This window comes from Tachyglossus aculeatus, chromosome 9 (assembly GCF_015852505.1).
Source record: "Tachyglossus aculeatus isolate mTacAcu1 chromosome 9, mTacAcu1.pri, whole genome shotgun sequence".
NCBI classification, from domain to species: Eukaryota; Metazoa; Chordata; class Mammalia; order Monotremata; family Tachyglossidae; genus Tachyglossus; species Tachyglossus aculeatus.
The window spans coordinates 46,824,162-46,838,211 of record NC_052074.1 but is presented as its reverse complement, the minus strand read 5'-3'; the positions used below and the strand labels follow the sequence as shown (position 1 = coordinate 46,838,211).

The window sequence follows — 14,050 nt, the reverse complement described above, 5'->3', positions numbered from 1 at the left end:
GAAGATGGAGGCCTTCAAAATATTGGACCAAGAAAACTCACTTAATATGGGAAAACGATGTGTTGCAAAAAATGCCCATCAATCTCTTTCTTCCTTAAAGGACTTATAGCTCATTCAGAACACAGCAGAGTTAGGTAATAAAGAACCACAGAAAAAGCTTTCTTGGTTATGAGCCTTAGGTTGTGTAACTTCCTGGCTCTGATTCATTCTTGGGATTAAAGTATTTAGAAAAATATGCAAGGTCTATTTCTTTGTCCAAGCATGGAAGCCTTTTAGACTAGACAATTCACAAGTATAGGCTTCCTTTCAGTACCATCACTGTTAACCTACCACTTTATCTATGGGTTTGGCCTCTCATTTCTGCTTAATATCCTTCAGGTGACAGGAATTAAAGGCAGAAACCACAGGAAGACCCTAGGTTTAAGGGAACCCTTAAATACCATTCTCCTGTACTAAAAATCTAATCTGGGTCTCTCTACCATACTAATGAAAAGGTGTGCAATTAAAATTTTGTCAGAGGTCACATATCCTCCAGATAGTTCTTAAAATGAGCTTGAGTTAAAAGAAGTTTTCTGTCACTGAATGGCTTGTAAGATCCTTGAGGATGGGAATCAGTCTACTCTCTCCATGGAACTCAGCTGTGGTACTCAGTCAGCAGATAATAAACACTACTACTTCTATTACTACTGCTACTTAGTATGGTTTGCTGCACACAAATATGTACTCAATAATTACTATTGATTGCGCTTCCTTGCTTGAAGCCAGCAAATTTGAAATGATACTAGTCATTAGCTGAGGCTCAGGGAAAACAGTGAGAGACGGCTTTTGTGTTTTTATACACCATTTCAGATTCCTCGTTTTTAAGATTGTTTCACTACCAGCGAGGTTCTTCAGGTGGGACTCTGCAAACCAAGTTTCAGAGTGTCATTCTAAGTTTTACATCTTGCATGTGGAAAGGAAAGATAAGCAGAATGGCAGGTTAAGCTTACTCTGTTTTACGATTTCATTCCCCTACTTTTCTTTTGACTACACCTTTAGCCAACTTCAGAAGACCATTCACTTCCCTTTAGATTATAAACTCCTTGTGGGCAGGGGATGCACTTTTTACTTTTGTTATACTCTTCCAATACAGTGCACCACACACAATAGGCTTCCAAAAAATAACATTACTAGTACTTCTAGAAGAGAAATGTTCAGAAGTGAGTTTAATCATGCCTGAATTTTGTATATTTTAACTGTCCCTGTGTGAAAGTGATCGTAATGATAGCACAAACTACTGCGACTATTCCAAAATACAAAACCGTAAGTAAGCTTCAGTTTGTAGGGGGCTTGTCCCTTTGTCAGTGCCCTGAAAAACTGCTTGACCTACTTTATATGAAGTCCATTCTTTGGCTGAGAACTCTTCATTAGTCTTTGGGAGTTTTACATCTCCCAGTTTGATTTAAGCTTGCCTGCCGTCATTAACACTAATGGACCATGAGGGCATCAAGTGCAGGTCCAGGCAGCCCAGATATCATACTGCATGAACTGTGAACCCTGGTTAACATAAACATGCCTAAAAGGGAAAAACTGTAAATGTTTAGAAGTGGAAAGGAATTACTTAAGCATTATGCAGGCCATAGAATAATCTTTCAAAAAGGTCAGAAATGAGCAATGATTCTTAAAACAAAGAAGAATTACACAATACTGATAGAGGCAGAAAGCAGGAAGGATCCTGGATCTTTTCGACTAGTTCAGGACATTAAATTCTGCTACAACTACTACAGGTTATCTGAGTGGGGAAAAGGATGGAGTTTATTGGCAGCTCATGTGAGATGAGAATCTCCCTCATTTAACAATAGTTTCTTCCAAAAAGAAGAGGTGATTGGGCGCAAAAGAAAACTTGGGAGGAGAGCTTGGACACATGATATTCACCATATTGTCTAATTAAAACAGGAGCGAGATCAGGCTGCTAGAAATATTATGCTGGAGAGAGAGGGAAACCTTAGAAGTCAGATTTGAAAGTGATGGAGAAATGGTATGTTTGAAGGAAGTTGAGAAAATGATATACCCCAGTGAAAGAAAATTCTGGAGGAAAAGGTGGGCCTAAATGATGTTGACAGTAGAACAGAAGAGAAAGCAGAAAAAATGAGGGAGATAGTAAAAGGGCAAAGTTAGCGGACTCTCTTTTCCAGTCAGGAAAGTCTACTTCCCCGCTCTAGGTGATTGTCTATTATGAACAGAGACTCTACATTGGTTTCAGTCAATTTTAGCCCATTTACTTTAGGTAAATGAAGTAGGATTGGTCATGCAGCCAAGGAAAAAAACGTGATTTATTCATTCATCCAATCATATTTATTGAGCACTTACTGTGTAGAGAGCACTCTACTAAGAGGTTGGAAAGTACAATTAAACAGTAATTCATTCAATCATATTTATTGAGCGCTTACTGTGTGCAGAGCACTGTACTAAGCGCTTGCTTATTACTAAGCAATAATGAGAGACAATCCCTGCCCACATCAGGTTAACAGTCTAGAGGGGGGAGGACAGACATTCATTCATTCAATTGTATTTATTGAGCCCTTACTGTGTGCAGAGCACTGTACTAAGTGCTTGGGAAGTACAAGTTGGCAACATATAGAGACGGTCCCTACCCAACAGCTGGCTCACAGTCTAGAAGGGGGAGACAGACAACAAAACAGAACATATTAACAAAATAAAATAAATAGAATAGTAAATATGTACAAGTAAAATAGAATAATAAATATGTACAAACATATTCTGATGGCTTGACACCTGTCCACATGCTTTGTTTTGTTGTCTGTAAATAAATAGAATTATAGATATAAAAATACAGAATGCATCACAAATTTGCATGTCATCCAGAAAGATATACAAATGTCTCAAAAAGTTAATGTAAACATACTTTGTTTTATGAAGATTTTAATATTAATCCCAAGGGGCAAATTAATAAATGAGGTAAGAAGAAATAGCATGGTCTAGTGGAAAGAGCCTGGACCAAGCAATTAGTACAGTGCTTTGCACACAGTAAGCGCTCAATAAATACGATTGATTGGTTGGACCTAGTATTCAGAAGACCTGGGTTCTAAATCCAGCTCTGCCACTTGTCTGCTGTGTGACCTTGGGCAAGGCACTTGATATCTCTGTGACTCAGTACCACCATGTGTAAAATGGGGATTAACTCTATTTGGGATAGGGACTGTGTGTAACCTAATTATCTCCCATTTACCCCAGTACTTAGTACAGTGCCTAGCACATAGCAAGTACTTAACAAATACCATTAAAAAAAATTAATGTAGTAGGTAAAGCTTTATTTTCCAACGTAAATGTGTCAAGAAAAATCTAATAAAAACTTTAATACTTTTTCTTGTTTTTATAACTCAAATTTATGGCTAGCTACTAAGTTTAACCTTTCCAGTGTGAGCATTTGGATTATTGCCAGCATTCTCTTATCTGCAGGTAATGTGATACAGGGAGTGCAGTGTTGATGAAAAACACAGAAAAATCAAAAATCCTTATTTTGCCACTAATTTCAACTTCTTCTTCTGCCAAACAATTCAACAGAGCGGGGGAAAATACTCACAAAATGTTGATGACACCAGAACATCCTCCCTGAAGGCTTTACTCCTTTGAGAACAACAACCTAGGCCAGGTCGTTATTGATACTGACAATGTCTGTGTTAATGTCTTCTATGGAAGAATAAATATTTTAAAGGAACAAGCTCTGATAATGTAGCATGTCTGAGAGCGGCAGCTGCCAGACAAGGGTGGCCTGTAACCGTCAAAAGAAAGGTGACACTCCTTGATTAGGATCTTTGGAAAGAATGTGATGATGCTGACATTATGAGGTTGCAGACTAAGCCCTTTCCAGGTCAGTAAATGTGATGTTAAGCTGAAGAATCCAAATCAGACTGAAATGCCGCTAAATACTAAATACAGTAATAAAGCAGTGGACAATCATTATAATCAGAAGGGGAGGGACTGTTGGTAGAGCACCAGTCTTTCTGGTAGTGCCCAATCAAATGGGTAACATTCAGAAATTATTATTACTATTACTACTGTGCCATCTTCAAAGAGAGAGTGTGGTTATATGGTGCTGCCTATTGGGTTGCATCTATCTGAGCTCTTTCAGGGGATAGTACATCAAGTTGCCCAGAAACTTTAATGTTAGGCAAGCATATTTGTGTGTATGTGTATATGCCCAGTTCTGCCAGGTTGCATGTTTTCACTATATCAATCAATCAATCAATCAATCGTATTTATTGAGCGCTTACTATGTGCAGAGAACTGTACTAAGCGCTTGGGAAGTACAAATTGGCAACATATAGAGACAGTCCCTACCCAACAGTGGGCTCACAGTCTAAAAGGGGGAGACAGAGAACCAAACCAAACATACTAACAAAATAAAATAAATAGAATAGATATGTACAAGTAGAATAAATAAATAAATAGAGTAATAAATATGTACAAACATATATACATATATACAGGTGGTGTGGGGAAGGGAAGGAGGTAAGATGGGGGGGATGGAGAGGGGGACGAGGGGGAGAGGAAGGAAGGGGCTCAGTCTGGGAAGGCCTCCTGGAGGAGGTGAGCTCTCAGCAGGGCCTATATGTTTTGTCTAGAATGTGTTGTTAGGGAATTAGGGAGCATCTGGCAATTAGAGCCTATTTGGATATGGGGTGCTGTGGCTTGTGTGCATACGCATGGCCCAGAGTAAAATGTAGAGGCCTGATAGTCACAGGACCTGGGTTCTAATCCCAATTCCATTACCCGCCTGCTGTGTGACCATGGGCAAGTCACTTAACTTTTCAGTTTCCTCATCTGTAAAATGGGGATTTGATTTCTGTTCTCCCTCCTACTTAGACCATGAGGGCTATTGGGGCAAGGGTTCACAGGTTATCAATCAATCAATCAATCAATCGTATTTATTGAGCGCTTACTGTGCAGAGCACTGTACTAAGCGCTTGGGAAGTACAAGTTGGCAACATATAGAGACAGTCCCTACCCAACAGTGGGCTCACAGTCTAGAAGGGGGAGACAGAGAACAAAACCAAACGTACTAACAAAATAAAATAAATAGAATAGATATGTATAAGTAAGATAAATAGAGTAATAAATATGTGCAAACATATATACATATATACAGGTGCTGTGGGGAAGGGAAGGAGACAAGATGGGGGGATGGAGAGGGGGACGAGGGGGAGAGGAAGGAAGGGGCTCAGTCTGGGAAGGCCTCCTGGAGGAGGTGAGCTCTCAGTAGGGCCTTGAAGGGAGGAAGAGAGCTAGCTTGGCGGATGGGCAGAGGGAGGGCATTCCAGGCCCGGGGGAGGACGTGGGCCAGGGGTCGATGGCGGGACTGGCGAGAACGAGGCCTAACGGTGAGGAGATTAGCTGCAGAGGAGCGGACGGTGCGGGGTGAGCTGTAGAAGGAGAGAAGGGAGGTGAGGTAGGAGGGGGCGAGGTGATGGACAGCCTTGAAGCCCAGGGTGAGGCGTTTCTGCCTGATGCGCAGATTGATTGTTGTTACCCAATTAGGTTACCCAACCTAATTAACTTATATCTGCCCTAGTGCTTTGTGCTGTGCTTGGCATATAGTAAGTGCTTAACAAATACTACTACTACTGTTATTATTGTAATTATTTTGAGGTGTTAATGTAGGGTTTGGAGAAATGAGCAAATGTATACATACACATAATTGGTATTTCTTGAGCAACTACTACATAGTGATTACTGTGGCAGAGGCATGGGTGCAGACAACTAATTTGCCTCAGTTTTGAAAGCAGAGGGAATTTGTAATGAGCTCTCGGGCACAACCGTTCTGAGATCTCATGAGGTGAAATTGCTGGGATCGTTTCAGTTGCATACTAAACCCCTTACAGTTAAATAAGCAAAAAGGGAAGGTAACTTTCCCAGCAATTCTAGAAATAAGATAAAGAAAATGCGTTTCTGATTGACCATTCTAGACTAGCCCCCTCAACCCTCACCAGAATTTGCAGTCAGTGGAATTTGCTGAAAGAGCTTCTTAAATTAACCAGATTTTGTGAAAGCAAGGCAGGGCGGGTGCATGTTCTGAATAGTGATAGTATTCTATTTGAAATATTTGAGACTGCGACCTCCATGTCTTCTCTGCCAAAGTTTTGGCTCCAGGCATTTAAGAATTAATAGGCTGAGCAAGCAATATGTACTGTGTATTTGTATACTGAGATACTTGGATGAAAGGCTTTATGTAAGTAAAAAGAATTGTTAAATTTCTAATCTGTGATAGATGATAGGAAGCATAAATCCGGCTGCCAACCTGTGAACCCAGCTAGCTATTCTGTGTATCAAGCCAGAATTGTCTCCCGGTGAACCAGGCAGCCATTATGTGCTGCCCTAAACACCCAGGGAAAGTGACTATGGAAGAGAATTGGGCTTAGGAAATGATTTATAGTTAGTCCTCATTCTTCAGTGACCCAGTTGCTTCTTCTTCAGTGGTTCCAGCAGAGGCATGTAGCTTGAAGGTAACTGCTGTAAATACACTGTATATTCTGTATATACATGATAGGTAGATGTGAACTGTCACCATTTGGCTCACTGCCTCTGAGTTCTTAGGCTGGGAAATGGCTCCTAGAGTGTCTGATAGGTTGCTTGGGTTAAAGCACTGCTGAGTGTGTGTCGAGAGGTTACGTGAGGTGTTTGCATGCTCTTTCCTCCATTTGCCTCTGGGTTATGGTAGGTCTCTTAGAAGATGCATGCTGTTGCTTCAGCCTCTGCCCCAGATTTAGCCTCAGCTTTGACTCCGAAAGTCTCCCTTCCTTTCCACCCAAACTGCTACCACCCCGCTACAAACGCTGATCTGGCCATGCCCAGTCTATTCCATTAACCTCCCGGACTGTCTCCCGGACTCCACCTTCTCCCTCCTCTAATTTCTTATAAACACTGCTGCACAGATCATCTTCCTGAAGCATCACTGAGCCCACACCTCTCCTCTCTCAAAACTCTCCACTGACTTTCTGTGTCTCTGCACTTCAAATAAAAACTCCTCACAATCGGCTTCGAGGATCACCACCATCTGGCCCACCTTACCTACCTACTCTCAATCAATCAATCGTATTTATTGAGCGCTTACTGTGTGCAGAGCACTGTACTAAGCGCTTGGGAGGTACAAGTTGGCAACATCTCTTCACATGCTAGTCCCTGTCTTGCTTTCTTTGTCCCTCCCAAGCCAACTTTCTTCTTTTCCAACTTTCTCACTTGCGCCCCTGCACTCTTGCATTTCCCCCTACTTGGAACTCCTTTTTTTTTTGTCTCTGTGTGTGTGTGTGTGTGTGTGTGTGTGTGTGTGTGTGTGTGTGTGTGTGTGTGTGTGTGGTATTTAAGGGCCAGGCACTGTAGTAAGCGCTGGGGTGTATACAAGCAAATCGGGTTAAATACAGTCCCTGTCCCACATGGGGCTCACAGTCTCCATCCCCATTTTACAGATGAGGTAACTGAAGCACAGAGAAGTGAAGGGACTTGACCAAGTTCCCACAGTAGACAAGTGGCAGAGCTAGGATTAGAACCCATGACCAGAAGGACTTCCAGGCCTGTGCTCTATAGCTCTCCCGACATTTTAAAGCCTTCCTAAAATCCCATCTCCTCCATCAAGCTTTCCCTGATTGATTGGCCAAAACCCTTAGGCAAATCATACCTTCAGTCAACTGTAGCACTTAACTTCATTTACACACTCCTTGAAATGTTTGTCTCTTCCCTGATAGAATATAAACTCTTTGTGGTCATGGAATGTGTCGCTTCTATATTCTGTACTTCCCAAGCACCAAGTGCAGTACATGGCAACAATGACTACTCCTTCTCCTCTTCTTCCTCCAACTGAAAGTATTCATTTATAAGTGTCCAAAGGTGTGGATTTTAGTACGTGTGTGTCTGATTGAGAATTTGGGTATGTCTGTCTCTATCTCTGTGTGCCCCATTATCTTCTCCTGTGTCCTACTGTGGTCTCCACCCATGGTTAATCAAATCAATCAGTGATATTTATTGAGCACTTCGGTGTGCAGAGCACTGTACTAAGTGATTGAGGAAAGTATGGTAAAAGGTGAAGCAGCGTGGCCTGGAGGAAAGAGCGTGGGCTTTGGAGTCACAAGACCAAGGGTTCTAATCCTGGTTTCACCATTTGCCTGCTGTGTGACCTTGGGCAAATCACTTAACTTCTCTGTGCCTCAGTTACCTCATCCGTAAAATGGGGATTTAGACTGTGAGCCCCATGTGGGACATGGACTATGTCCAACCTGATTAACCTATCTCTACCCCATTGCTTAGTACAGTGCCTGGCACATAGAAAATACTGAACAAATACTATTAAAAAAAATAGAATTGGTAGACACGATCCCTGCCCATTAGAAGCTTACAGTCTAGAGAGGGAGACACATTAAATTTCAGAGAGGGGAAATGGCAGGGCATAAAGATGTGTACTTAAGTACTGTGGAGCTGAGGGTAGGGTGGATATCAAGTGTTTGAAGGGTACAAATCCAAATGCGCAGATGATTCTAGAAGGGAGAGGGAGTGGAGGAAATGAAGGCTTAGTCAAGAAAGGCCTCTTGAAGGTGTTAGGATGGCTCTGAAGCTTGGGAGAGTATAGTTCTGTCAGATATGAAAGGGAGGATTTTGCAGGACAAATGGAGGATGTAGGCAAGGCATGGGTGGTGAGATATTTGTGTTTGAGGTAGAGTAGGTTGGCGTTAGATTAGTGAAGGGTTCAGTCTGTGGTCACCTCTCTGTCTCCCCTATCTTGCCCTCTGATTTCCTTTTTATTTTTGTTACTCCTTTGTGAAGTGTGTGGGACTTCATGCTAGAACTGTAATAAGACTTTAGGAATAGTCATAGGCTGTGCATTTGGATTCTGCTAGAAAGATGTGGAATAGGTGTGCTATTTGTATAACTTTTTAGACTCCCTTAAATTACCATTATTTAAATAATGATGGTTTGTTGTCTTTGGGCAAGTCTGGTTTGGTATCTCTTCAATGTATGGTATTACTTCATTTGGTTCTCCATGGTGTTAGAGTTTCAGGAATTGTAGGATTCCTTGAGTTCAATCAGAACCCAGAAAATGACTGATCTTATGTTTTAACTTTAATATCAAAGCTATAATATGCTATAACTGAATTCAAACACTATATCCAGTTTATGATTCTAAGTGTTACATCTCCAAGCCCAAAGAAGTCATTAATACCCTAGAGATTAATGAACTGTTAGACTGCAAATTGAAGTCTTTTCCTGTTCTAAGGTTAAACATGATATGGACAGACTGAAATCGAAGTCCAAAATGTTCACCAATTATAGTGCCTTAACCATCACCTTCTGCTCTTCCATGTGTGAAAAGCAATTCCTACTTCTTGCTATATTACAGGAGTTTTGGGCCTAAAGTCGCAATGTAAAAAATATAATTTAACGCTTGTGTAGCTATAGTCCAAGCTTTTTTTAAAAATTCAACTTTGAAGTACTTTAGTATCATACAACACGATACATGCTAATAGGCTTTTTAATGGGAAACAAATTGGTTGGAAGATTATGAAAGTGAGATAATATAAAATTTTCTTAAATTCCTAGAGAAAATTCAGTATGGTACATATTATAGTTTATGAATATATTTGGACAAAGAAGTTTCTGCAGACCACTTGTTAGTACAGCTGTGCCAATATTACAGTAAAGTAAGTGCATAAAATAGACTATGAAATAATGACTGGGAAATAAAGTGAATAGGAGTCTGAGACAAAGGAAGTTATGGATAAGATTATGGGGACATGAGTTGTTTTTCTGCAAAGTAAAGAATGGCTCCTTTTTCTTGTTTTTGTTGAATTATTGTTTTTACTGAATACACCATATGTACCTGTCATCAGATACCTCCATTTTGAGATTAGGAGCTCCCTCTGGACTAGAGATTGTATCCAAGTTAAAGTCCTTGAATTTTCCCCAGTCTTTATTCTAGTGTTTTGGACAAAGTAAGTGCTTAACAAACGTCATCATTATGATCATTGAGAAAAATAAAAAGGAATATGTTTTCCCTGGCTACCTAGACTGGAATTCAAAGCCATGCATTTGAATCCTATCAGTTATTACCATTGTTCCTGGGACAGATCATTTGTAGTTAATAATAATGATGATGGTATGTAAGTGCTTACCATGTGCCAGGAACTGTACTAAGAGCTGGGATGGCGACAAGCAAATTGGGTTGAACTTAGTCCCTGTCCCCTGTGAGGCTCACAGCCTCAATCCCCATTTGTGATTAGGTGAGGTAACTGAGGCACAGAGAAGTGAAGTGACTTGCCCAAGGTCACACATGGCAGACAAATGGACAAGTATCCAAGGCAGGATTAGAACTCATGACCTTCTGACTCCCAGCCCCGACCTCTATACACTATGCCATGCTGCTTTCCAGATGGTTACCTGGTAGGGAGTCTTGGAGATAATTGTAAGGAGTTTGTGCTTGATGTGGTAGATGTGAGGCCAGTCAGTATTTGTGGAGCGTTGAGTTGGGTGCCGAGTTATACTTAAAACAGATGATCTGTGCAGGAGCAAGGAGTTTGTGCTGAAGCAGGGCGAGGCTGAGGGCAGGCAGGCAGGCCAGTGAGGAAACTGGTGCAGAAGGTTAACAGTCGAATAGTGATAAAAGTCTATAGGATATGATATCCATGAGAAGTAGCGTGGTCTAGTGGATAGATCTCGGCCCTGGGAGTTAGAAGGACTGGGTTCTAATCCCCGGCCTGCCACTTTCATTCATTCATTCAATCGTATTTATTGAGCGCTTACTGTGTGCAGAGCACTGTACGAAATGCTTGGGAAGTACAAATAGGCAACCTATGGGGAGGGGAGGAGGAGCAGAGGAAAAAGGGGGGATCAGCCTGGGAAGGCTACTGAATGCCTGTAAGCCTACGGGTTATGCACCTTGACAGCGAGGCTCTTGTACCGTCCTCTCGCAAGCGCTCAGCGCAGTGCTGAGCACACAGAAAATGATCAATAAATAGGATGGGGTGATTGACTGGACCATGGGTAGCCTGGTTCCTTTCCGCTCCCCCTTGCTGGTCGCCTGAGGAAATAGCTTGGAAAGGATGCGTCATCACTGACTATTATTATTTTAAAGACCACTGACTGAAGGATTGATTTCTCCTTGAAGTCTCCAGGGGCAAGGCTGAACTGGCTTCCAAGGCCTGGGGCCACCCCGAAAGGGCCTCGATAGCCCGGGGTTCCCCTTCTTCTTCCCCTGGCACTTTCCAGGGTATCAGATTGAGCTTCCCTCCCCCTGGGGTGCAGATCACCGGGCCTCCCGGCCCCGCAGCCTTCTTTTTTTTTCCCCCATCATCCTCCGTGGGCAGTACAGGAAGGCTGCATTCTCCTTCTTTTCCCCCCATCATGGTCTGCGGTTGTCTGCTGTGTGACCTTGGGAAAGTCACTTAACTTCTCTGTACCTCAATTACATCATCTGTAAAATGGGGATTAAGGCTGTGAGCCCCACGTGGGACAATGACTGTGTCCAACCTGATGATCTTGTATCTTCCCCCAGTGTTTAGTACAATGCCTGTCCCATAGTTAGTGCTTAACAAAAACCACGTAAAAATAAATTAATTAAATAAAAAGAGCAATGATCTGGGTGATAGCTCTTTGGAGATGGACGGGTGAAATGGAAAGGTCATGGAGTAAGCCGACCAGCACCTGGGAGTATTCCTTAGGACACGGGCAGGTTAGGGAGAGAAAGAGAAGAGAGCAGGGTCCGTTTGTATCAACTCTGTTATAACATACTCTCCCAAGCACTTAGTATAGTGCTCTGGACACAGTAAGGGCCCAATAAATACAACTGATTGAGGTAAAGAGGGACTTAGATTCTATATTTTGCTGAAATCATATTATTTGAGTTCTCTTCAGGCAAAGTTTTACTGGGCTTACATTTCAGGAGAGTAACTAATGGGCAAGATCCTTCTGTTTTAACCAAATGACATATTTGTCTTTGAGATTTCAGTATTGTTCCTGGAGATTCAACCTAATTTTTCCATTGTCCTGAACTATGACTCCTATGGTTGCCAAACCATCTCCAAATCTCCCTCCTATCTAACATCTGCTGCAGCCAGACACGGGGAGCCTCCAAACCCTGGGCCAAGGGATGAGACGAGCAAGACCCGAAGGAATGGGGTGGATGAGATTGGGTCAGAGTTGCCGTTGCTGAGGATGATTTTTTACTGAGTTTGTCTTGAGTCCCAGTGACCACTCCCACATCAACAGCCACAACCACCACCCCAACACCTTCTCTCCTCCATTTTTGCTCTGTATGGTAAAAAAAGGCTGAGAAGCAGGAATTTTCAATCATATTGTTTGTAAAAATCATTTTCAGCAATTGGCAACCATGGCAAGAAGGCAGATTGCTGGGGGAATACGCCATAGGCATAATCTGCATATGGCAACAACGTGTCAACAGAAGCACTCATTGCTCACTTTCTAGCAATTTAGACAATCACACATGGAAAAGCTCAGAAGAGAATTTGGAACCTAAATGGGTCACAGTGATTCATTACACAAGCTGAAATGGAAATGCTCAGAAGCACACAAGTATTTCCTTCTCTTTTCATGGTCTCTGAATTCAAATTTGATAGCTACCTTTTTCTATTATGAGAAAAATATTAGTGGTTTAATTAGGACTACATCTCCCCAGTCTTTTTGTCAATTCTGCTTCATCTTAGAGAACAACATCAGTTATTTTTATTTTTCATCTGAATCTTTTTCAAATAGTTTATTATCTTATCCCGGCATCAGCCTCAGACATTCATAGTATAAGAAAAAAGGCCAAACGCTTACAGAATAAATTAACTTAGTTCTTCTTTTAACTTGCTTCTCCTTAGTGAAACCACATAACTGCCTGACCAATACATACCTCACCTCCTTTCTAATTTTCTATTCACTACTTCCTTCTACCCACCTCCTGCCACTTCTCCCAAAGCACAAAGCTTTCAACATCCTGTTATCCATTAGCATAAATAAAAGCAGTCTTTTAACGTACAGCAATAATGGTGTTTAATGCTATATTTGTTGTATACTGAACTGCCATACAGGATAAAAATATACTTGAGTCCTAGGTAGGTCGTATGCTTTAAAGACAATAGCATACTATTAATATGGTTCCCTGAAAGTCAGTAATAGTTGTGTGTAGAACAAAACTCAAGGTCTCAGCAAGAGTTATCTTTGTAGTCTCAGAAGTTCTCAAAATTGATTTCTGTGCCTTCACATTTTCATTTATTTTTCTGTGGCTGTTCGAATTTAGCAAATGACATGATACACAAAAAGATAGTGCTACTTAAATTCGGTTCTTACCATATGAACCACAGGATAATGTTCTCTTTCTGTTTTACAGATGCTAGAAATGGCATTTATTGAACATCTGCTTGGTGCAGTGCCCTGTACTAGATACTTTGGAATTTCCAAACAAAAAAATGACTTATTCCTTACCCATAAGGAGCTTATATTTTAATCAGGAAGACAGACATAAAATATTTAGAACTAGAGCAATCAAAACTCATCCTCTAAACTGTAAGCTCACTGTGGGCAGGGAATGTGACTTCCAACTCGGTTTTATTGTACTCTCTAAGCTCTTAATACAGTCTTCGGCACACAGTAAGCACTCAATAAATACAATTGATTAAATAATTGAATGTGCAATTGAATAATCTTATAGTTAAGTGCTGCTGATGGGTTTGTATGACTTAGGGTGCTGAATCATGCAGGTGAGAAGCCCATGGTGTGTCAGATTTGGAGGGAATGTCATGAACAAGGGAACAAAACAGAGTCGAGAGCATGGTATAATTCAGAGTTTGACTTGGGAGGAAAAGAGAGAGCAAGTCGGGGATTAGTGAGGGAAGATTGACAAGGTGGGATCAGTTGGAGAGCCGATTGTGAGGCATCTCTGCTTAAGGTAGAGGGATCCAGGAAGTCACTGGAGGGTTTTGAGGAGTAGAAAGGTTTGTGCTGAGCACCATTAAGAAGCTGATTTACTCAGTAATATGTGGTATGTGTATTGGAGTGAGAGAGGCTG

At 41.5% G+C, this 14,050-nt stretch overlaps 1 protein-coding gene across 3 annotated transcripts in view; it reads left to right on the top strand.

Moving 5' to 3' along the window:
* CCDC148 (coiled-coil domain containing 148) overlaps positions 1 to 14,050 on the top strand; it is a 147,846-nt gene that overhangs the window by 107,590 nt on the left and 26,206 nt on the right. The window lies entirely within an intron of this gene.